Source organism: Panthera leo, chromosome A3, assembly GCF_018350215.1.
Source record: "Panthera leo isolate Ple1 chromosome A3, P.leo_Ple1_pat1.1, whole genome shotgun sequence".
In the NCBI taxonomy this organism is placed as follows: domain Eukaryota; kingdom Metazoa; phylum Chordata; class Mammalia; order Carnivora; family Felidae; genus Panthera; species Panthera leo.
The window spans coordinates 87,684,883-87,711,217 of record NC_056681.1 but is presented as its reverse complement, the minus strand read 5'-3'; the positions used below and the strand labels follow the sequence as shown (position 1 = coordinate 87,711,217).

The window sequence follows — 26,335 nt, the reverse complement described above, 5'->3', positions numbered from 1 at the left end:
GACACCTTTCCCTCCATCCACCCTCCCCTAACCCATCGTGAGATTGAAGTCCTACCGACATCAATCTATATTCTTAGTAAAACTAGTAAAGCAAACAGTAGTCTTTTCACCAAAAAAGGCCACCCCTCTTTGGCTGGAGCTTCACAGTCTTCTACCAAACCTTGGTTAACTGCCCAGAACTCCCAGTTACATCTAAAAAGGCTAAGCTTTTTGTTTTTGCTGTTTTAATGCCCTTACCTCCTAACTTTTTGTCATCCAAACTGCCTTTGTTGTAAGAAAACTGAGCCCAAAATGGAGCTGTAAACTTGTAAACTATGCCCAAAGAGATAAACAAACAAACAAATAAATAATTTGTCATCTGGGATGAGAAATTCTTATTTTTTTTAATTTATTTATTTAAATTCAAGTTACTTAACATGCAGTATAGTATTGGTTCCAGGAGTAGAACCCAGTGATTGGGATGAGAAATTCTTGTTCTGTTTCTGTAGCCTGTTTGTGTCAAAACTCTTAAATACATGGTTCATATCCTATCTCTTTACTTGAGAAGCAATAGCCATTCCATCTGTCTTCTTGAAAAGTGAAAAAACCTATAGAACAAAAATGCCCAAACAACTATGTCATTTAAAATAAAGAATGGAGGGGCACCTGAGTGGCTCCGTTGGTTAAGCATCCAACTCTTGATTTCATCTCAGGTCATGATCTCACAGTTTGTGAGATTGAGCCCCAAGTAGGGCTCTGTGCTGACAGTAAGGAGTCTGCTTGGGAGTCTCTGTCTCCCTCTCTCTCTCTTCCTCCCCCATTCACACTCTTACATACTCTCTCTCAAAAATAAATAAATAAATATTTAAAAAATAAAGAATGGATGAAAAATTCTTTTAATTTTTTCTTTTTTGAGAGAGAAAGAGAGAGAGCACAAGCAGGGGAGGAGGAGAGAGAGAGAGAGGGAGGGAGAGAGAATCCCAAGCAGGCTCTCCCTACTGTCAGTGTGGAGCTAGAACTCACAAACCATGAGATCATAAACTGAGCTGAAACCAAGAGTTGGAGGCTTAACTAACTCTACATGAAAAAAATTTTAAGGAGGTAAAGCTTTTATGTGTCATATTCTCCAATCATTCAATAAAATTTCACATAATGAAAGGATTTCAAAATTCATAAATACTTGGAAATTAACACACTACTAAATAATCTTTGGATCAACGAAATCAAAACCAAAATTACAAACCATTTAAAAGGTGATGAAAAGGAGAAAATTTTAGACCAATGAGCTACCACTCTAGGAGCTAAAATAGTCCTCAGAGTAAATTTTAAAGCCTTAAATGCCTTCGTCATTAAATAGGCCTTTAAAAAAATGTAAAGGAATTATTATTCAAAGGAAGGAAAAGGATAAAAAGGAAAAAAAACAGTACGAAGCAGGAATTAATACAGATGAACTTAAGGGTCGCTTTTAAAAATAATAGCAAGGATATATAAATACAAAATCTTGTTCTCTGAAGGACAATAAAACAAAACTCTGAAGAAAAAAAACCTCTGGTTTTGGCAGAGTGGAAGAGGAAGAGGGTTGAATAAAAATGCATAGGATCAGAAATAAGAAAAGAGATACCAAAGAACTTTAGTAACCTGCAAGAGAATGTTACATGCAACTCCACAGCAACAAACGTAAAAGCCAAAAGAAAATGAATGACATGTTAGCGAGGTACAAATTATAAAAATTGACTACAGAAGTAATAGAAAATCTGAATAGATGAGTGACCATAAAAGAGAAAAACTCATGTGTGTTGTAATTATATGATAGGTATATATGAGCATGAAGAAAAGAATAGCAAACAATAAAATTGCTACACACACACACACACACACATTGCTAATATTGTATACATTACATTGCTAATGTAAGATGACACTGCTCAGATGTGCAACATAAGAGGGGAAAGATTAACCAAAATGTGACTATTAAAAAATGTCAGTATGATCTCATATATGTAAAATTAAACATATACATGTGTATATACAGAAAGAGGTGTATGAAAGGCTGATAAGCAGAATTTTCATGGTGGTTACATTAAGATAAAGGGATGAGATGAAGGGATATCCCTATCTACAGATGCACGTTTCATTCCCATCTTCCTTGGCCCTGGTGTCGGCAAACACCGAGCGTGGAGGGTGAGGGGAGGAGAGTACTGATGAACTGGTTTTCTTTTCAAAGTCATCTCCATTGTTTTAAGGAAGTGCTGCTCAAACGTGAACACACACCAGAATCAGCCAATGCACTTGGTAAAACAGATTACTGGGCCCCACCCCTTAGAGTTTCTGAATTAGTAGGTCTGAGGTGAGGCTCACGAATTTGCATTTTTAATCAGTTCCCAGGGGATACTGATACTGCTGCCTCAGGGACCATATTTTGGGAATCACCGTCCTAAGAAAACTTTATCAATATTCTAAAAGATTGTTAAAATTGCTTTGGTCTCCTATTCTTTTTTGCTGTTTTAATTTTTATATTACCATTTTATTGAAATGTTGAGAATTCTTAAATATTGTCTTTTCAAGTTTCTGAAATGTAGCTTAAAGTGTTCATTGTAATAATAGCAATTACCATCTGACAGTACAGATTAGGCAATGTGTTCAATAATTCACTACATTACCTCATTTAGTCCTCATAAATCCCTGTGAGGTAGGTACTATTATTAGACCAATTTTACAGATGAGGGAACTGAATTTAGAGGACTGTGTACTCTTAGTACTCTATTGCAATAAAACTAATGGTTAAAAAAAAACAACAAAACAAAACTACAGCAATATTTGCTAGCAAACTAGCAATATTTGTAATGAGATAAAGCATGATGACACCTTCATTCAATGATTATGAGGTATCACCTAGAGGTGCCCAAATTTTGGATCAAACAATGCTAATATTTATACAATTTGCAGTTCTGGCCATCATAAGGAGTTCATAGATGGCAAAGGGTAAATAACATTTGTATACTCATTGCTAAACAGACCTGGGTGACATGGAAATAAGAGAATTTTTTTTTTTTTTAATTTCTAAGCAGTTTTGAAAAAATGGGATCCATATTTGTTAGAATATGGGCTAAGCTGCTACAACAATGGCCCCAAAATAAGACAGCTCAAATAAAATCAGAGTACGTTTCATTCCTAATTCGTTGTCATAGGCTATTAGCTTTGATCTGCGATGCTAAGCTCCCAGTTCCTTCTGTCTTGTCACTCACATTGTCTTCGTCTGCATAGTTGAAGTTAGCTCACCACACAAGTCTGCCTTCCAGTCCATGTGCAGAAAGATAGAGAAGGAGGGGACAGCAAACTCAATCCTTTGAAAGCATGCTTTCTCAACAAGGGCAATATCACCTCTAAGGGGGCAAATGCTGATTCTTGAGGGATAGAAGGGCAAAACAATGTTAGTATTTTTATGGATAAAGCACATATATTCATATAAAGTGCACAAGCAGATATACAATATATGAAAAGTTTATGGCAGAAATTGGAGGGGGGTGGGTGGAAGACCTTAAAAGGCTCAAGGCAGTGATAATAAAAGAAGATTGAGAACATCTGTGTTAAAGGCAAGCACAAAAAGTTGCACACATCTCTTCTGCTCCCAAGAACTTAGTCACAAAGATAAACCTAGTTGCTAGGGAATCTAGGAGATAGATTCTAGCTGGGTGGCTACTGGCCCAGAGTAAACTCAATTTCTTCCTATTTGAGCCTCTCCATCAGGCGGCTTGAGTGTTCTCACGACATGACAGTTGATTTCTCTCAGAGAATCCAAGAAACTACAGTGGAAGTAGCAATGTCTTTTACGACCAAGTCTTGGAATCCACACACTGCCATGTCTACTACATATACATAGCTATACAGATCAATCCTGATGTAATGTGGGAGGAACCTACATAAGGGTGTGAATAACCAGGAGGCTAGATCTGGGGATCATCTAGGAGATTGGCTTTTTATTTGGAAGTATAAACAGAAGTTTTCACGTTTGTATAACTGAAAAAATCATTTTGGTTAAATTCTACTTTTCCTTCAAGGCCCTGATGAAATGATAACTTCCTAGCCAGACTTCATTGCTTCCTCCTTTGTGATTCTAAATCACATCATTCTCATCTCTGGTGCAGTACCTATTACACTGTATAATGACTCACTATGTACAAGGCTGTCTCTCCAATGAGAACACAAAACTGAGGTTTACTTATTTTGATGCCTTCCAAATTCACAACAGTGTTGAACTTAAAAATATATATATATATTTCAGCCACTGTCAGTTCCTGGTGGGGAAACCAGCCTGGGACCAAGGTAAGAAGCCTTCTAAATTATCTATTTAGCTCACCACTGATTTGCCTTATACACCTAAACAACATGTGTAAAACAAACCCAGAATACAAATTTATTCATTTCCATGAGAGGTTTAACTTCTCTGTTGACCAGAATTTTCATATAGATAACTTTATAGGAGCAGGCAAATTAAAATCTAAAATCTAGAGATCGAGATGAGTTTTATAGGAGAAAGTGTGTGCTTCAATGGAAAGCAATCTTTGTTTAGATCACACCTTTCCAGATTATCCGATTCCAGCCTTGCATTGCGGTTGAACTATCATACTTTATTAGTTTGTACTGAAGGAAAGCTAGAGGGATGTAAAATAATTCTTGCTTCTAGGCATGTAAATTCTGTCTGGGGGAGGTTCAAGTGACTCCTCTCTACTATGAAAGAGGCTAGCTCTGCTTTCATTTACACATTCATTTCCATTTTCCCCGATCTGTAAATATGTTTGTTCTCTGGCTTCTACCTTTGGACTGGTTGTAACATCTTACTGGTTCCCTCATTTAATTAATGAGTTCAATAAAATAACATTTATTTTATATTTGTGTGAGAATCGTGATTTTACCTATTCTTTAAAAATGTCCTTCAACGGCCCATATATACAGGCCAGGAGGGATTGGTTGGGTGATCTTAACCAAACTAAAAAGGCACAGACTGGAATTATACAAACCTGGCTTCAAATCCTGACTCTGAAGAGCGAGAGGCCACTGCACTTTGCACCCTGAGAGACATGCCATTCACGCTGCAGTTTCTGTGAATGGTGCCCCCCTGCAAAGCACTTGGCACAGGTCTGCATTGCATACATGGCAGTGCCCCTTCCACCGCAAGAGCAATTTGTGTGCATGGCGTGTGTCTTAGCAGAGAGCCTGTGCTTTGTCTTTGCCTTGGTGACAGATGAGATGTTTTATGAACCAACAATACACGTATTTGTGCTTAACTGTCATAATTAAGCAAACAGCATGGGAGTAAAAACGAATAAGGGAAAGAGATAAGAATGGCTTTTAAATGTTAATAGCTTTGGTCAGCACTGTCCAACAGAAAGTGTTTGTTTTTTTTTTAACGTTTATTTATTTTTGAGACAGAGAGAGACAGAGCATGAATGGGGGAGGGTCAGAGAGAGAGGGAGACAGAGAATCTGAAACAGGCTCCAGGCTCTGAGCGGTCAGCACAGAGCCCGACGCGGGGCTCGAACTCACCAACGCGAGATCATGACCTGAGCCGAAGTTGGAAGCTTAACCAACTGACCCACCCAGGCGCCCCCAGAAAGTTTTTTAGTGATGGAAATGTTCTTGATCTGTGTTGTCCAATAGAATGGTCACCACCTACACGTGGTTATTGAGCATTTGAAATGTTATTAGTGTGACTGAGGAACTGAAGTTTTAATTTTAATTTAATTTTAATTAACATTTAATATATGTAGCTAGTGGCTACCATACTGGACAAAACTAGTGTTGATACCAGTAGAAAGACATACTTCTAGACTCAGAAAAATGAGAGATGTAGGTTTCTCAAGCTTTTTTGGTGCAAAGACCCACATATTTAAAAAGCACTGACAAGATTTCATTTTTTATGGCTGAGTAATATTCCCTTGTATATATATACCACATCTTTTTTTTAAGTTTATTTATTTATTTTGAGAGGGAGAGAGCATGCAGATGGGGCACAGAGAGAGAATGAGAGAGTGTGAAAGAGAATCCCAAGAAGGCTTTGCACCATCAGCACAGAGCCCAATGAGGGGCTCAAACCCACAAATTGCTAGACCATGACCGGAGCCGAAATCAATAGTTGGATGCTCAACAAACTGAGCCACCCAGGTGCCCCTACCACATCTTCTTTATCCATTCATCTATCAGTGGACACCTCGGTTGCTTCTATATCTTGGCTACTGTAAATAATGCTGCAATAGGGGAAATGGGTGAAATAGATAAAGGGGATTAAGAGTTACAAACTTCCAGTTATAGGATAAATAAGTCACAGAGATGAAAAATACATCAAAGGGAATATAGTCAATAATACTGTAATGACATTGTATGGTAACATATGGTGACTATAGGTATGGTGAGCATGGAATAATGTGTAGAATTGGCAAATCAACATGTTGTACACCTGAAACTAATATAATATTGTGCCAATTATATTTCAATAATAAAAAAATTGCAACACACACAAAAGTAATAAAAAAATAAAAAATAAAAACCATTGGGACTCCAAAGAACTTTTATTTCTGTGGGTTATATCTACCAATAATTATTATCCTAAGAAAAATAGAAATTTAGAGATATTTATTAGTCCTTACCCCATTAGTCCTACTGGGGTCCTAATAGAAATATTTATTAGTCCTAAACCCATTATTTTTATGGAAAAATAGCTATATTTTCCAAAACAAAAGAATTCTCATAGCAGGCCTAAGACCGCTATCCTTTGAAAGGCCTGTTTGCAAGGTTAACCCTTAGCTGGTATCTGAGGATCTTGATTTCAGAAAGGTTCCCACCATTCCATAACTGATAAGAGTTGTTTAATATGACTGAACATAGTCTGCACAAACAATGTAGTTTATGCTGAACAGCTGCTTTCCTTCTGATAGTCTGGAATTTTGGTACTGCTATGCAGACGGTGCCTATGTAAGCAGTCTCCAATAAAAACCTTGAGCATGGAGTCTCTAACGAGCTCCCTTGTGAGACAAAACTTCACACATGTCACAATGCCATAATGAAGGAATTAAGCACATCCTGCTTGACTCCACTCGAAGAGGATTCTGGGAGGTTTCTGCCTTGTTTCCTCTGGACTTCACGCCACGTTCTTTTTCTTTTTGCTGATTTTGCTTTAAAGCCTTTCATGGAAATAAATCATAGCTATGAGCATGACCATATGCTGAGTCCAATGAGTCTTCCTAGTGAATCACTGAAACTCGAGGTGATCTTGGGGACTCTTTACACAGTCCCCTTCATTGGCCCTGCTCCCAGAATATCAAAACGCAGGATTATATCCCACACTGCAGAGGACTGGAGACTTCTCCCTGAAGAAACTGAAAAATGAAGAGAAAAAAGGACTGCAAAGGGTAGAAACAATGAAAAAAGCAAAGGAAATTCCAAAAGTAAAACTACAATTAATATATTTAAAACAATAAGAAAACATATTGCATTTATGAAGAGTAGGAAGCTATAAAAACAAGAAATCAGAGAATAAGGAAGAAAATCCAATAAAATGGAATTCTGAAAAAAATGGCTAGAAGATAGAGTTGAAAACCTGCCCAGAGCAGTTAGGGGTAGAAAAAGAGAGAAAGAGATGAAAAACAAAAGAAAGAAGGAGACTGAAGGATCAATCCAAAATCCAACCAAAAAAAAAGAGAACGGAATAAATGGAAAGAAAGAAATTAGTAAAGTAAATTTCACCACACCACACAAAAAAGAGGCCTCAGGTTGAAAGAGCTCACCAAGTGCAGACCACAGTGAATGAAAAAAGGAATCACCCCAATGTCACCAAATCATCAGATTTCAGGATACCAGAGAGAAGATTCTAAGAAGCTTTCTTTCGGAAAGGAAAAACAACATAAAGGGATACACAACATAATGATATCAGATTCCTTCACAGTAATACTGACAACAGACACTTTAAAATTAAATCTTAACCATTCTGAGGAAATTCATACTCAGCCAAACTGCAATTCAACACCTCAGCCATGAAGAAAAACACTTTAAGATATGCAAAGACATTGAAAATGTACCTTCTCTCAGCAAGTAAATGGACTAAGTGCTTGAGTAAAATGACTGAGTCAACCAAACCAGGACCTAGGTAAGAGGATCCAAACCAGGAGAGAGGGGAAACAGGACTACAGCTATACACTGAACCTAGAGAACTTTATCTTCTAGTCTTTCTATTCAGAATTCCATTTTAGCTATCATATTTCCAATTTCATAGAACACTTTCTTGTTCTCTAATTGTTTCTTTCCATAGCATCCAAATCCTATTTTCTGGGTACAATCCCCTTTTTTTATCTCTTTAAAAATACTAATCTTTAGGTTGGTTGCAAACCTAGAAACAGAGCAGATGTATGTGAAGAACGAGACCTATGAGAAAGAAGTCTTAAGAGAAAAAAATGAAGTTGATAGATTCTTGCATTTGCTTGAGCACTTAACAGCATTTGAGTACTTGGGAAAAACCACAGATTGATAGAAAATTAGGTAAATGAAAAAAGCAATCTTACCTTACCCTTGGCTCAAAGGCTAATCATATTTACCTAATCACAATAATATAAAACCTATTGATTTAACTAATTACTGAGATAAAATCTCAATTGAGAGGATGGAGGAAGTAGAAGTAAATAGAGAGTATAGGAGTTAAATCCTTACCATAATGTATCAATTCTCATTTTATAAAAAAATTAAATGATATCTAAATCATTTAAGTCAAGAAGTAGTTATAAAGTACTTACACTTTAAGACTTGAAGAGGTAAATACTAGAAGAAAAAATTAAGAGCTGAAAGTAGTTGCCCCAAAGGAGAAAAACAAGGACTTAGGAGGAATGAACGTGTGTCTCATATTTTTGTGGCAAATTTTTAAGAATTACTTTATTTTGTTCAATGATATATATGTATTACTTTGATTTTAAAGTGAAATTTAAAAAACAATTCGATGATAATTAAACCAGAAGCTTTTACAGTTCCATATGCCAAGTTCAAGTACACTATGTTGTTTCCTCTTCACTCAGCAAGAGCACCTTGTGCTCAACAACCAACCAACAAGAAAACTCTTAAATGATTTGAATAAAGTACTTCTTTCCTTATACTCTCTCTTTTTTTTTTTTAACGTTTATTTATTTTTGAGACAGAGAGAGACAGAGCATGAATGGGGGAGGGACAGAGAGAGAGGGAGACACAGAATCGGAAGCAGGCTCCAGGCTCTGAGCCATCAGCCCAGAGCCTGACGCGGGGCTCGGACTCACAGACCGTGAGATCGTGACCTGAGCTGAAGTCGGATGCTTAACCTACTGAGCCACCCAGGCACCCCTCTTTATACTCTCTTTATGTTCTAGGCACTTTTTTGAAAAAACCCTTTGTTGAGGATGCTCTCTATGTACTGGTATGAAAAAATCTCCATGATACACTGTCAAGTGAAAAAAGCAAAGAAAAAAAAATGACCACTATATCCAAGAGGGGAAAAATGTAGATCTGTTATGGCTTGGATATGCATAAAATATCTCTAGAATGATAAGCAGTAAACTAGTATTAATGCTTATCCAGGGTAGGTGAATTGGAGAAATGAGAATTGAGTTGATAAGGAATAGGGGAAGAGGGAGACTTTCCATTGTACACCTTTTTTTTACATTTTGATCTTCAACCCTATAAAACCATTGCCTACTCAAAAAAAAATTTTTTTTTACTTTCAAGTCATACCTCTTTTTATTGGTACAAAATTACAATCTTATCACACATTGAACTTGCACACATTTACACGCCAACTTGAAAATTAATTACCAGGCTTTTAATCATCACAACAATAAATCTATTAACCTATGTTAAGATTACAAAGGCCAAATAAGATAGAAAGAGTAAACCTGTGGATAAGCAGGGACATACGGATAATCCCCATTCAACTCCAGGGATTTGATGATTATTTCAAAGACAGAATGGTTTCAATGCCTAGGTATGTAAATATAGTCTTTGCTTTCTTCCTTCTTTATTTTTTTAATTTTTTTTTTAACGTTTATTTATTTTTGAGACAGAGAGAGACAGAGCATGAACGAGGGAGGGTCAGAGAGAGGGAGACACAGAATTGGAAACAGGCTCCAGGCTCTGAGCTGTCAGCACAGAGCCGGATGCGGGGCTCGAACCCACGGACCGCGAGATCGTGACTTGAGCCGAAGTCGGGGGCTTAACCGACTGAGCCACCCAGGCGCCCCAACTTTCTTCCTGCTTTAAACGTAGCTCAAGGGTTTTTAAATTTTACAGTGCAGGAGATTTTCTCCCAAACTGACAAGGCTGAATATTCAATCAAACATAATTTTTACTACACATCAGAATCTTCTTATACTTCTTTATTTTTTTAATGTTTATTTTTGAGAAAGAGAGCACAAGCAGGGAAGGGGCAGAGAGAAAGGGAGACAGAATCGGAAGCAGGCTCTGGCTCTGAGCTATCAGCACAGAGCCCGACGGGGGCCCAAAGTCACTGACTGCAAGATCATGACCTGGGCAGAAGTCAGATGCTTAATGGACTGAGCCACCCAGCCACCCCAGAATCTTCTTATATTTCTTTTAACCAAAAGGGGAAAATATTCATACTTCTTAATATTCTTTTTTACCCTATCATATTATGACCATCTTTTGATTTTGTCAGATTTCTTCTACAACATGATTAGTAATGGCTGCATAAGTTAACATTATATTAATATATTAATTAATACATTATATATTAAGTATTCCATTGTATCGATGTTCTCTGACTTAAATTATTTTACCATTTCCCTATTTTGGGACATTGAGTGTTTCCAAAGTTTCACCATCATAAGCTAAATCACAACAAACATCCCAGTAACTAACCCTATGTACATATCCATTATTATTTTCTTAGAATAAATTCCTAGAGGTAGGATTCCTGGGTCAAAATGTAGCTAAAAATTCAAGAATTGTAACAACTATGGGCAAAATGCCCTCCAAAAACCTACGTGACTGTTAATGGGAAATTATATTTATAAGGTACTTAAGGGAAAAGACAAGAGGATACTTAACTGATTCAATCTGTGAGTCTTCAGGTACCCCCCAATGAAGCCCCAAATCTCAAACTGTAAAATGTTGCACAGGTAACATGTGAAAAAGTAAAACAAAAAAAGAGGGTGATGAACCTTGATATTAAAACCATAGCTTTCACATGTATGCTGCAAGAAATGTAAAGGCTTCAGAGAAAGAGGAAAAAGAACTCTTAGCAATGACACATCACTGAAAAATGGCAGACGCAAGTTCTCAAAGCTTTCCAATTTAATGTCATTTTAAAAGGCCATCATAGGGGCACCTGGGTGGCTCAGTCGGTTAAGCGTCCGACTTCCGCTCAGGTCATGATCTCGCAGTCCGTGAGTTCGAGCCCCGCGTCGGGCTCTGTGCTGACAGCTCAGAGCCTGGAGCCTGTTTCGGATTCTGTGTCTCCCTCTCTCTCTGCCCCTCCCCTATTCACGCTCTGTCTCTCTCTGTCTCAAAAATAAATAAACATTAAAAAAAATTAAAATAAAATAAAATAAAAGGCCATCATATTAACTGTTAGTAGTTATCATAGTCAAAATTATTAAAGCACTTTATCAGTACATCCATATCTTGAAGGAGAAAATGCCATAATAGTTTCTGTTGGTGTTGACATTTCAATGGAGAAAAGTTAGCATTTTAATACAACCTATAAGCCCTCACTCCCTGAAGTTGTATATTCAACACCATAATTTAACACCATTCAAAATTTGGAACCTGAATACGTAGTTGTGGGTCAAAGTAGGTCTAAGTAAATTGAGAAAAAATAATCTTTCCAAATCAATGACTCAAAACACTATATGTGGGTTTTCCTTTCACTTTTCTATATTTTGCAAAATTTCCTTAACGAAAGAAAGTATATAAACATAAATTAAGGAAGCCCAAACTTATTATTTAGGAAACAAAAGTGTCAGTGTTGCATTCAAACTATCATCCTGACATCAAGAAGTATTTTTGGATGAGATAGATCATATTATACAATTCTAGAAATCATAAGAACAAAATGTAACTTTCTTAAAAAAGAGCAACCCCAACAAATTCTATAAACCATACTATTCTCATAGATCAGAACTGAATAAGTTTTGTTCACCACAACAAAACATCCCCAGATGCAAAAGGTAAAGAATTACTGCATGTGATAGCTCGCTCACTTCCCCTCTCTAAAATAAAATAAAATAAAATAAAAATAAAATAAAATAAAATAAAATAAAATAAAATAAAATAAAATAAAATACACTTAAAGTTAAAATAAGAAGTCCCTAAGAATCCTGATGACTAGGGACAGCAAAACACTACCCAAGTCTTTAAAGCATATGCAAAAACAGATATACAGAAAAGATGAATTAAGGATGCCTTTTGATTTTACAAGGCAATTCACAGTATCATTCACAATTTTAAAGGATTCTTTAAAGTACTTACACTTTTCCTAATTACTAAATAAAATAGAGGTATTTTTATTTTCCAACCCCCTAAAAAGAACAATAATTACAGTATTCTCCAATCTCCAATATGCCCTCATTTTTAAAAACCCCATAATCCTTGGAAGACAGCAGACTAAATTCCAGCACTTTTATACCAAGCCAGGAATTCCTTTTTCCTAATCCTTACGGAATAAGAAATAGACACGCCTTTTCAACTCAAACTAACCAACCGGGTCTTGGGAAAGAGCAAAGCAAGCTGAAACAATGTCACCAGAACTTGGACTTAGAAAAAAGTGCCAAGAAGCATGACAACACTGGACGTTCCGTTCTGCAAAATGTCAATCATTCTCCACTCCCGACTCCCATCAACTCGCACAAACGCCGCAAAGATTGGGAGAGGGCAGTATAGTACTGGTACTGGGTTGTCAGAACAATTCACCTAAAAACTAAGCGTCCGTTCAACCTGCTCCAGCGAGAGGACCGGAGGCCGACCCAGGCCACAGGGAGAAAAGAGCAGATACTGGTACGAAGAGCAGCCCCGCCCCCCCCCACCCCCCCCCACCCCCCCCCAAGGCTGGAACGTGAACAGTGTCCTAACAGGTATGCAGCGCGCCTCTCTGGAGACTCTTGGAACGTACAAATCGCTGCAATAAACAGCCGGTGGGGCGGGCGTCCTCTCGCCCTCCTGGGGCGGCGCGACAGCCTCTCGGCTCGGGGACAGCCCGGAGTCCGCAGGCCAAGCGGGCTCCGGGGCGTGGCGGATTCCCCTCAGCTATCAAGTGGGCTGGGGGCGGGACCGCACTCGCTATTTACACCATTCCAAAGTCTGGAACCTGGGTATGCAGTTGTGGGTGAAAGCAAACCTAAGCAAACTGAAAAACCAAAATCCCTCAAAACAGATGACTCAAAAAAAAAAAAAAAAATTGATGACTCAAAACACTATGTATGGTTTCTTTTATTTTTCTGTACTTGAGAAATTCCTTTCATTAAGTAATCTATTACTCTAAAATAAAAAAGCTCAAACTTACTATTTAGGAAACAAAAGTGTCAATGTTGCATTCAAATGACTACTACCCTGATATCAAAAACTATTTTTGGACGGAGATACAGCGTATTATGCAATTCTACAACGTAATTTTTTTTTTTTTAAGAGCAACCTTTTAAAAGAGCCGGAGCTCGTCCGCGCGGTTTCTCTGATTGAGAAGCGAACACCACATGCTATTGGAAGACTCCTCACCACCGCCCGGTGCCCTGCAGCGTAAAGGACCATTTACTAAAGAGTGGTCTCCCAAGCCTCGCCCGCACAGCGCCGCGTCCACAGAGCCTGTCCAGACACGGGGGGATTGCTGCTGGGACCGCGAAGCCGAGCAACAAGTGCCGGAGAGGCGTCCCACGGATATTCGCAGATCCGCTGGCGCCTCCGCGAACACAACTTGAACAGTGCTGAAGACCGGCCTACTGAGGAGTGACAGTCACGGGGGAGCGGGAGGCCCGGGGCGGGGGGATAGGAAGGGAAGCGGAATCCGGACCCGCACCCCGCGACACGAGGATGCCTCGGCGAGGACCCCGCTGGCCCGCCCGCCCTTGCCAGCCCACCCAGTGCCAGTAGCCCCGGAGGACGGACTAGGGCAGGGAGCCCAGGGGGCAAAGGAAGCGCTCACCGCTTCAGATGGTCCGAAGCCCGCCGAGCTGCGGGAGTCGCGGAGACTAAACTCGGAGCCACGGCCCCGGCTGCAGCTCGGGTTGCAGCCCCGGCGGGAACCGGGTCCCGGGGCATCGCCGGTTGCTCCCACAGCACCCGCGCGGCTCCCGGCGCTGGGCGCACGCCTCCCCTTTGGCCCCAGGGCACGGGGCACCACGCGGAAAGCCCCACCCGCTCCGGAGGACGTCCAATGGGCGCGGAGCGCGGGAAGCTGGGGGCGGAGCCGGAGTGGCCAGGCGGCCCCGCGACGCAGCGGGCTCAGAGGTCCTCGCCCACCGTGGAGAGCTGTACGGGTTTAAGAGTCCCCTGCCTTGGAAACGTGTGTGTCAGGTGAGTGTGGAGGGACCAGGGGACGCACATTCCCCAAATAAAAGATCCGTGAGAGTCTGAGATGTTGAGGACACGCTTGTGATTTTGCGGGGTCTCTTTCTTCCCGTTTTAGACTTCGTCTGCTGTTTGCAGAGCACTAGCCACACTGTTTGGGGAAGCGCGGAATGAGTAACAGCCTCTGCTTTCAAGGATATCCCAATCAGTCAGGCGGAGGAGCAGATGGGTAAACAGGTGACTAGGAGAGTCCTCACGAGACGCGTTCCAAAATCAAAAGTCATGTTTTGCAGGGGGGGGATGTAGGGTGGTGGTGGGGATTTCTGCCAGGAGAGAACCAAAAGGCTTGTTACCCTGTAATACTTGTGGTCATATACATCTTTTTCGTCTTCTTGTTTTCTTAATGACAACCATGTAATACGCACAACAGCTAAACGTTTCAATAACACCAAAAATACATGATATGCATTGAAAAGAAAGTTTCCATTATCCACTGCTCCCTCCTCCTTCCCCCAATTTTCTCTCCTTTTAGAGTATCACAGTTAACGGATTTGTCGTATGTCCTTTCAGAGACACTCAGTGCAATAAATATATATATACATATATATAACATATATGTAATATTACCTATTACAATATTACATATATGTATAAAAACTCTTCTCCAAGTATTTTTTTATTTAAAAAAATTTTAATGTGTATTCATTTTTGAGAGACAGAGACAGAGTGTGAGTGGCGGAGGGGCAGAGGGAGGGGGAGCCACAGAATCTGAAGTAGGCTCCAGGCTTTGAGCTGTCGGCACAGAGACTAACACTAGGCTCAAACCCACGAACCATGAAATCATGACCTGAGCTGAAGTCGGATGCTCAACTGAATGAGCCACCCAGGTGCTCCTCTTCCCCCAGTCTTTTCCCTCTCTTCTCTCTCTCCCTCTGTCTGTCTGTCTGTCTGTCTCTCTCTCTCTCACACACACACACACATACACACACACAGTACTCTACACAGTTTTGCCACCTTGCTTTTCTTCATGTAACACTCTACTTTGGACATCATTTTTGATGATTGCATAGTATTTCATCAAATGATTGAATGCTGCAGTCAGTAGTTATATTCTTATTTGTAGCCACTTGGCATGTGAACAAATAAATGTCTGTCTAGACTAAATACGTAGGTGTTGAATGCTGAATCCCAAGGTAGGGACTTTAAAAGTTCTGATAAATGTTGCCAAATTGCTCTCCATGTAGTTTGTGTCAGTTTATGCTCCCACATTAATTTATCAGGGTGCCCATTTCATCACATATCTCTATACATTATGTTATCAAACATAAGGTTTTTAAAATTGCCATTCTGTGAACTGTCTGTTCATATCCTTTGCCATTTTGCTTTTTTTTTCTTTATTGTTTTTTTTTTTTTTTTTTTTTTTAAGTAGGCTCTATTCCCCAATGTGGGGCTTGAACTCACAACCCTGAGATCAAGAGTCTCATGCTCTACCAGCTGAGCCAGCCAGGCACCCCTTTGCCCATTTTCCTATTCAATTGTTGGTCTTTTTTTTTCTTTATTGTTGGAGATGATAGATAGATAGATAGATAGATAGATAGATAGATAGAAAAAGAGATATTTATCTATCCCTTTCTCTATATAAATAAAATTAGTCCATTGTGAATAAATTGTTTATCTTTCCCTCATCTTGTCTTTTGGCTTTGTTTTTTGCAATGAATTATTTTTTTTATTTTCATGTAGTCACATTAATTGATTTTTATTTATGTTTCTAGTTCTTTTTATTTTATTTTTTTTTAAATTTTTTTTCAACGTTTTTTATTTATTTTTGGGACAGAGAGAGACAGAGCATGAACGGGGGAGGGGCAGAGAGAGAGGGAGACACAGAATTGGAAACAGGCTCCAGGCTCCGAGCCATCAGCCCAGAGCCTGACTCGGGGCTCGAACTCACGGACCGCGAGATCGTGACCTGGCTGAAGTCGGACGCTTAACTGACTGTGCCACCCAGGCGCCCCTCTAGTTCTTTTTAATCTTAGAAAGGCTGTCACTACCCCCCAAATTAAGAAAAATTCTCCCATGTTTCCTTCTAGTATGTTTGATATCTATATGATTAATCCATAATGCAGATAAGCTACAATAAAAATAATATGTTACAATAAAGAAATAATTCAGAACAAAGGATATTATCAGATAACTGTCCAAAGAAGATAACCAAAAGGCGAATAAGCACATGAAAAGATGTTTCTAGTGTCAGTAGCCATCAACAAAATGAAAATCAACACTGCGATGAGGTACAACTTCACACCCACCAGAATGGCTGTAATCAAAAAAGACAGATAATAACAAATGTTGGTATCTTAGTCCATTTGAGTTGCTATAACAAAAATATCTTAGCCTGGATGGCTTAAACAACATTTATTTCTCACAGTTCTTAAGGCTGGAAAGTCCAGACTCCAGGCACTGTGCAGATTTTATGTCTGATGAAGACCTGTTTCCTGGTTCAAAAATGTCTGTCTTTTCACCACATGGCAGAAAGGGTGAGGTAACTCTCTGGGGTCTCTTTTAAAAGGCATTAATACCATGTGTGAAGGCTCCACCTGTGTGACCTAATCATCTCCCAAAGGTCCCATCTCTAAATAGCATCACTTCGGGGATTAGGTTTCAACATATGAATTTTTGGGAGATGTAAACATTTTACTCTGCAGCAGTTGGCAAGTGTTATGAACTGAATTTTGTCCCCCCAAATTCATATGTGGAAGCCCCTAACCTACCCCACTGTGACTGTATTTGGTGATAAGGTCTTTAGAGAGGTAATTAATGTGAAATGAGGTCATAAGGTTGGGGCCCTAATCTAATGTGACTAGTATCCTTAAAAAAAAAAGAAGAGACATCAGAGATATATATATAGATAGATACACATAGAAAAGACCATATGAGCACATAACAATAATGTGACTATCTGTAAGCCAAGAAGAGAAATGTCAGGAGAAACCAAACCTGTTGACATCTTGATCTGGAACTTCCAGCCTCCAGAACTATGAGAAAATACATTTCTGTTGTTTAAACCGCCCAGTCTGTGGTATTTTGTTTTGGCAGCCCTTGAAAACTAATGCAGCAAGAATGTGAAGAAATTGGAACCCTCATGCAATACTGGTGGGACCAGTAAAATGTAAAATATAAAATGATGCAGCCACTTTGGAAAACAGTCTGGTAGTTCCTCAGTTAAACGTAGAATTACCATATGACCCAGCAATTGCACTCCTACATATACATGTATGTCCAAAACATATGTCCACATAAAAACTTGTATATGAATGTTTTTAGCAAAATTATTCATAATAGACAAAAAGTGGAGACAACCCACATGCCCATCTACTGGTGAATGGATAAAGAATTGTGATATATCTATATAATGGAACATTATTTGGCAATACAAAGGAATAAAGGACTGATACATGTACAAGATAGATGAACCTTGAAAACATTATGCTAAGTAAAAAAAGCCAGTCACTAAGGATTATATATTATATGATTCCATTTATAGGTTTTTTTTAATGTTTATTTATTTTTGAGACAGAGAGAGACAGAGCATGAACAGGGGAGGGTCGGAGAGAGGGAGACACAGAATCCGAAACAGGCTCCAGGCTCTGAGCTGTCAGCACAGAGCCCGACGCGGGGCTCGAACTCACAGACCGCGAGATCATGACCTGAGCCGAAGTCGGCCGCTTAACCGACTGAGCCACCCAGGCGCCCCTATAAGTTTTTTTTTTAATCTTTATTTATTTTTGAGAGAGAGAGAATGTGAGTGGAGAGGGCCAGAGAGAGAAGGAGCCACAGAATCTGAAGCAGGCTCCAGGCTCTGAGCTGTCAGCACAGAGCCCTACGTGGGGCTTGAACTCATGGACCACGAGATCATGACCTGAGCTGAAGTTGGATGCTTAACCGACTGAGCCACCCAGGCACCCCTATACGATTCCATTTATGTGAAATGTCCAGAATAGGCAAATCTATGTAGCAAATGTAAGTGTTTTAAGTTACACTTAAATGTGTAACTTAATGTATGGCTTAAATGTATGCTTTTTTTTCCCCCTCATTTGGTCTAAAAATATTGATCCCCATCCACGGACTAAGACAGAATGAATGGATCCTGGCTAAGCCTCTGACATGGCAAAATCCCGTGGAAGTGATGTTCAGGTACATCCTACATAATGGCTGGGAGGAATGGAAAGAAAAATTAGCAGTGCCTGGCTGGCTCAGTCAGTAGAGCATGTGACTCTTGGTCTCGGGGTTGTGAGTTCAAGCTCTGTGTTGGCTGTACAGACTACTTAACAAAAATAAAATCTTAAGAAAAAAAAAACACAGATTACTGGCTGCCTAGGTCTGGGGTGGGATAGAGGGACTATAGGGTGAAGGCTAGGGGTACAGGGTTTCTTTGGGGGGTAATGAAATGTTCTAAAATTTATTGTGGAGATGATTGCATAGCCCTGTGAATATACTAAAATTCACTGAATTCTACACGTTCAATGGACGGTATGTGAATGGATGTATGGTATGTGAATTGTATCACAATAAGCGTGTTAAAACAAAATCAGTATGCAAACTTCACTGGACAAGATGTCAAAGTTATATGACCAAATATTTCATACATGAAAAACCTCAAAAAAGTATATTTTGGGGAATTTATTAGCCTTGCTGTGAGATTAATTGAAAAGTAAACAAGGAGAATGTTGGTAGAGCTAAGCAAAATGGCCAAACTCATAAGTTGATAAAATTATTTATTAGGACAACTATTAATGAACATACTGAGGCAAGCACAGAATCTATGAGATTATTCATGTTTGCCCCATAATCTATTTATTTGGGAGAATATTCCCTCAGAACAATCCAAATGAGAAAAATGAAATATTTATGGCACCACTATTTATAAGGCAAAACTAAACTGGAAATACCTCAAATGCCTGATAATTTGAAGGGTGTTTATTAAAGTAGGAAACATGGGCTGCATTAGTAAGTGAGAAAGTACAAACAAAATAATGAGAAAAGTAGAATTCAAATGAGTTTTTAAACGCTGATGAGTGTACATAAATAAATGTACATTGTTGAGTATGATGAGGAGGAAATGTATTAAATGGCACCAGGATTCCTTTTAGAAAGAAATTTCATTTGGAAAAATAACTTGATAAGCTGTTTCGGGTATAAAGTGAGACTCAAAAAAAAAAAAAAAAAGCATGGATGTAATTAAAAGCCTTAGCAACACAAGAAAGTTGCTCTGCATGTAAACACTGGAGGAATTTATATTTGCTCTTGGGAGAGAGGAAGAGAGTGGTGACAGGAGATGGACCATGCAAGGAAAGGTGGGTGGGAGAGAGGAGTTAGGAGGACAAGTCTGGTCGCTGCACAGAGTGAAGGGCTAGTGGGAAATCTCTGGTGATAGGGTGGGAAAATGGACTTTAAAGAGCAGGAGTAGTAGGGGCACCTGGGTGGCTCAGTCAGTTAAGCATCCGGCTTCAGCTCATGTCACGATTTCACGGTTTGTGAGTTCGAGCCCTGCGTGGGGCTCTGTGCTGACAGTCTGGAGCTTGCTTTAGATTCTGTGTATGTGTGTCTTTCTCTGCCCTTCCCCCACTTGGGCATGCACTCTCTTTTTCTCAAAAATAAACAAACAAACATGTAAAGAATAAGCATGTCTAATATGTAAGTTTTAACTTGTTTTCTCAAATCTTAAAATCTCACTTAAGTTGTGCGTGATTTTGTAGAAACTGAAGAAGAGGCTGAATATGAGGCAGTTGGAATAGTGAAAAGACAGCAGCCATTGATACATGGACTCACAGCCAGAGAAGACAAGAAAATGATCCCCTCAGAAATTATCGGTAATTTTGGGAAGGATGGATGTTTAGGCTAATCTCCTTGAGATTACAAAGGGAAGGGAAGCTCTGGCTGACATTTGCCTTACATAAAGAATGGGAAAGTAACACGAAGTAAATGTAGGTGTTTTAAGTGTGACAGGCTTAAATGTATGATTTTTTTTTTTTTTGCTTCTTATTTGTTCTAAAAATATTGATTCCCATCCACAGACTAAAGCAGAATGAATGGATCCTGGCTAAGCCCCTGCCATGGCAAAATCCAGTGGAATTGATGTTCAGGTACACCCTGAATAATGGCTGGGGGGAATGGAAATGAATGTATAAGATGGAAAAATTTACACCTATTCTCTTAGCAGCAGGGCCTGAGGTAGTTAGGCTGTCCAGTTATAGAAAAATTGTTCTATGTGTTCTACATTAAAGTGTTACTGGAGCAAAAAATATGATCACATGGACAAGATGGCTGGGCTGTGCAAAAAGTTCAAAAGAACTAACACATAAGTGACTGTCAGTGAGCATGTTGAAGTTCTTCATTGCCCAACTCCAGAATTCATGACTTCCACTGACTTCGCCAGAGGAGGGTTACTAACCAGCCCTAATTTACAGATGGCAGGTCTGTGGCACAAGGCCTAGAAGTGATTTTCCCAAGGTTATAGAGCAAGCCAGAGGGTGAGCCGAAAATAGAACTGTACCTCATATTCCCATGCAGGCTATATGATAACTTTGTACTGTCAGCAGAGTTGAGGAATGAATGTCCTGGAGAGGTTAGCATAGTTTTATGGCTAAGGGAGCCTTGCTCAACAATTGCAAATGCTACTTGACAACAGCAAATGACCCATATAATCCTATAAACAGCAACAACCTAGACACTTAAGCAAAAGTTTCAGGAAAAAAATTACTGTTTGACAATTGAGAAATTTAAAAAATACACAGCTCCACAATCATGAAGCCACTATTTGTGTAATGTATACGCTCTAGAGATCCTCACTGTCTTCCTCTAAGACTTAAATTCCAGATGACAACTCTCAGCAGTGTAATATCAGCAAGCATGTACAGGACCTAGCAGAACTATCTAAACATTTTCAGAAGTGTAGGATTTTCTGGATTTCTAGAAGTGTAGGATTTTTGGCCTCAGTGATAATGTTCTGTAAGTTGCCTTACTGAATTAACAGAAGTAGAAAGTACAGTGGGATAGTCAGATAGTTAGAGCCCCAGGGCTTAGCCACCAAATTTATGTCCCTTGGGTGCCTGGGCTCTGGAGGGATTGCTCAGCGAGGTACTATTCTGTGCCTGAGCCTCTATGCTCATATTTTTAGGAAAACCAAAAAAGCAAGTACCACTATTAGGTAACTGTTCTTCAGAGTAGATTTTTATATTTCACCGATCTAGTCAACAAAAAGCTTTAAAGATTTATGTTTTCAGGAGTGTTGTTAATCCCATTCCCATTTTCCAGAAAGGGCTCTTGATGATTTGCTGTGTGAAGTGGATTAATACTGTCGGGCCAGCTCTAAGAATATCACACACAATCACAGAGTCTGGAGTTCTTGACTCCAAATTCTTTTCCCTGCATAAAGTAGGCTGCACTGTTACTGCTTTAGCTCAGTGCTTCAGTCATGCCTTCCATGAGACCCTGACCAAAAAAGATAAAATCTAAATGTACAGTGGAAGAAAGAAAGTGATACGTCCAGCAACTATTTCTCAGAGAGCTGTCACTTACTGGTAAGAGTGGTGGAAGGCAAGCCCCTTTCTATAGCGTAACATCATATCTGAAACCATCTTACAGAAGCCCCATAAAAGGCAGGAATGATAGAGCTGCCTGGACAAAACGTATATCAAAGTATCCACTGATAAAATCAGGGTTATTAGAAATGTTACCTTTTGCAGGCAATATTTTATTAATATGTATATATATTTTTTTAATGTTTATTTATTTTAGAGAGAAAAAGAGAGTAAGCAAGTGCACAAGTGGGAGAGGAGCAGAAAGAGAGGGAGACAGAATCCAAAGCAGGCTCCATGCTAACAGCACAGAGCCTGATGTGGGGCTCGAACCCACAAACCATGAGATCCTGACCTGAGCCAAAGTTGGATACTTAACTGACTGAGCTACCCAGGCTCCCCAGTATTTTATTAATATACTAATAAGCCAATTATTGTGAAGTGAAGGAATAATCCAACATCCAAATTTACATGAAATTTTTTTGCTCTCTCCATCTCTTTTAGCATAAGTATTTTGGCTGCTACCAGTTTTGTTGTTTTTTTTTTTCCCTTTAAAGCAGCTCAGTGACATAGGTTAGGATTTTCTGGGTTAAATACACATAAACACAAAGTTTAAATACATTTGGTGTGGGAAGTGGATCTAGCATTATCCAGAATATGTTTTGAGCATTTTTGGCCATTCTGTCTAAATTCTGGCTACCCACAGGATATGTCTCTGCTCACTGAAGCAATAATCTGTGTTTCACACAGAAGGAAGAGAAATCTGAAAAGCTCCATGGAGTCAACAGTGCATCTGGGTTGCCCCTTTGCTCACTTCTACTCCTCCCTTCTCAGTTTGACCCAAGTTCTATGGTACAGTTCTGTTTATTATAAACCTTCATTTAGCAATTTCTGTATGCACGGTTCCAACATTTGGACTATTTTCATTGATTCATGTATTCATCCATTTATTCACCAAGATTTTTGTCACTCCAGGGGACATAAGCATCCCCTACCTTTAATAAGGCTGTAGTTGAATGAAGGAGATAACTACCATGACAAACGCAATGTAAGAATATATGAAATAAGTACTAGAGGTAAGCTTTGGGGTCAGAAAGGCTTAAGTTCAAGGCTTTCAGCTCTGCTATTTATGAACCAAGTGACCTTGGTTGAGTTATTGAACCTCATTGAGTTTCAGTATCATCCTCCAGGAGAATGAATGTGACAGTTCTCTTTCTAGACGACCCTCAAGGACCTTGTACTCATGCGCTTGTATAATTCCCCTGCCTTGAATGTGGGCTGGACCTAGTGACTTACTTCTAACAAAGAGAACACTGTAAAAGTAATGGGATGTCACTTCCATGATGAGGATTCAAAAGACTGACCTCTCTCCTGAATTTTCTCTATGACCGTCTTAGCTTATGTGCTTAAATGGAGCAAGCTGCCATGTTAGAGAGTCCCACGTGGCAAAGAACTGAGAGAGGCCTCCAGCCAACAGCCAGAGAAGAACTGAATCCTGCCAGCAAGCAGGTAAGTCAGCCTGGAATCCAATCCTTTCCCAGTAGAGACTGGCGATGACCACAGCCCTATCTGATCCTTGACTGCAGCCTGTGTAGCAGCGGACCCGGCTAAGCCAGCCTGGACTCCTGACCTTACAGAAACTAAGAGATAATAAGTATTGTTGAAAAACACTAAATTTGGGGGCTAATTTGTCACATAGCAACTGATAACTAGTACAATGGGATAACAACTCCTTCCAGAATTACAGTGAGAATCAGAACATATATGAGGATTAGAATAATGACAGTAATGGTAATGACAACGACAACAGGGGATCCCAGCTAAGCTTAAATAAAGATTCAGAACCTGGCAGAAATGCTACTATTGTGAAGAAGTTATATTTAGTGCTTGAACCCCCTGAGGAGTACAAGAAAGATGAAAGTACAAAAAACAAGGTATCACATTTCTCAATCAGGCCCAGACTATGTCTGACTCTGATAGAAGGGGACTTGTTGAGCAAAGCTAAAGTAGCAGGTTTATGAGAGTTAGTGAACAAGAAAAGGTGTGTGGGGGCCCAGGTGACAAAGTTTCACCAAGAACTGGGAAGAGGGTTACTCTCCCACTTCTGCTTAGATTGGAGCATGGCTACAACTATAAAGTGAAGCCAAGAGACAGTGCAGTTGTTCAACTCAAGAGTTCCTGCCTTGGGAGTATGGAGCGTAGGACCCTCGATGGGGAGGAAGGGTTCTCATGGGGGATATTGGCCACCATGAAGGAGACAAGGCCCTCCTGCTTCTCCTGAGATTGGCACACAGCTATTTCTATGTTTGTGGTTGATAAACAGTAAAAAAGACTATGAGAAGGGAAGTTGAGTACCTATGTCTCTGTAAGCCAGTACAGTTGGGGTATAGGTGCCTTTAAGGACATGCAGAGTTCTGACAGGCAAAGAAAGGAAAATAGACATTCCGAACTGAGGGAACAGCACAAGTAAAGATTCAGAGCGGTGAACATAAATCATTTCCTTAGGGAAAAGTAAGTTGTCCTGTGTGATCAGAGAAAGGAGTAAAAACTAGTTAACATCTCCTATTCTGATTCTTTTTTAAAAAATTTATTTATTGTTTAATTTACATCCAAGTTAGTTAGCATAGAGTGCGACAATGATTTCAAGGGTAGATTCCTTAATGCCCCTTACCCATTTAGCCCACCGCCCCTCCCACAACCCTTCAAGTAACCCTCTGTTTGTTCTCTATATTTAAGAGTCTCTTATGTTTTGTCCCCCTCCCTGTTCTTATATTATTTTTGCTTCCCTTCCCTTATGTTCATATGTTTAGTGTCTTAAGTTCCTCATATGAGTGAAGTCATATGATATTTGTCTTTCTCTGACTAATTTCGCTTAGCATAATATCCTCCGGTTCCATGCATGTAGTTGCAAATGGCAAGATTTCATTCCTTTTGATTGCTGAGTAATACTCCATTGTATGCATATGCCACATCTTTTTTATCCATTCATCCATCGATGGATATTTGGGCTCTTTCCATACTTTGGCTATTGTTGATAGCACCGCTATAAACATTAGGGTGCATGTGCCCCTTCGAAACAGCATACCTGTACCCCTTGGATAAATACCTAGTGGTGCAATTTCTGGGTTGTAGGGTAGTTGCATTTTTAATTTTTTGAGGAACCTCCATACTGTTTTCCAGAGTGGCTGCTCCAGTTTGCATTCCCACCAACAGTGCAAAAGAGATCCTCTTCCTCTGCATCCTCGCCAACATCTGTTGTTGCTTGAGTTGTTAATGTTAGCCATTCTGACAGGTGTGAGATGGTATCTCATTGTGGTTTTGATTTGTATTTCCCTGATGATGAGTGATGTTGAGCATTTTTTCATAGATCTGTTCACCATCTGGATGTCTTCTTTGGAGAAGTGTGTATTCATGTCTTTTGCCCATTTTTTCACTGGATTATTTGTTTTTTGGGTGTTGAGTTTGCTAAGTTCTTTATAGATTTTGGATACTAACCCTTTATCTGATATGTCGTTTGCAAATGTCTTCGCCCATTCTGTCAGTTGCCTTTTAGTTTTGCTGATTGTTTCCTTCACTGTGCAGAAGATTTTTATTTTGATGAGGTCCCAATAGTTCATTTTTGCTTTTGTTTCCCTTGCCTACAGAGATGTGTTGAGTAAGAACTTGCTGCAGCTGAGGCCAAAGAGGTTTTTGCCTGCTTTCTCCTCGAGGATTTTGAAGGCTTCCTATCTTGCATTTAGGTCTTTCGTCCATTTTGAGTTTATTTTTGTGTATGGTGTAAGAAAGTGGTCCAGGTTCATTTTTCTGCATGTTGCTGTCCAGTTTTCCCAGCACCACTTGTTGAAGAGACTGTCTTTATTCCATGGTGTATATTCTTTCCTGCTTTGTCAAAGATTAGTTGGCCATACGTTTGTGGGTCCATTTCTAGGTTCTCTATTCTGTTCCTTTGATCTGAGTGTCTGTTTTTATGCCAGTACCATACTGTCTTGATGATTACAGCTGTGTAATACGTCTTGAAGTCCGGGAGCGTGATGCCTCCAGCTTCGGTTTTCTTTTTCAAGGTTGCTTTGGCTATTCAGGGTCTTTTCTGGTTCCATACAAATTTTAGGATTGTTTGTTCTAGCTCTATGAAGAATGCTGGTGTTATTTTGATAGGGATTGCTCTCCTATTCTGATTCTTATTTAGTTTCTACACCAGTAATTCTCAGACTTTGGGTATCAGTTTCCCTTTACCGTCTTAAAAATTAGTGGTGACCTGA

The 26,335-nt window shown here is 39.5% G+C and overlaps 2 protein-coding genes across 2 annotated transcripts in view; one reads left to right on the top strand and one right to left on the bottom strand.

Moving 5' to 3' along the window:
- The window catches only part of ZNF638 (zinc finger protein 638), a 136,801-nt gene extending 122,595 nt beyond the window's left edge, over positions 1–14,206 (bottom strand). Inside the window, exon 1 of the mRNA XM_042932640.1 lies at positions 14,138–14,206. The gene's annotated coding sequence lies outside the window, so the exon portion shown is untranslated. The remainder of the gene's footprint in view (positions 1–14,137) is intronic.
- A 440-nt stretch (positions 14,207–14,646) lies between these two features.
- Positions 14,647–26,335, top strand: part of PAIP2B (poly(A) binding protein interacting protein 2B) — a 64,881-nt gene continuing 53,192 nt past the window's right edge. Inside the window, exons 1-4 of the mRNA XM_042932637.1 lie at positions 14,647–14,739; positions 20,256–20,369; positions 20,574–20,642; positions 23,474–23,585. The gene's annotated coding sequence lies outside the window, so the exon portion shown is untranslated. The remainder of the gene's footprint in view (positions 14,740–20,255; positions 20,370–20,573; positions 20,643–23,473; positions 23,586–26,335) is intronic.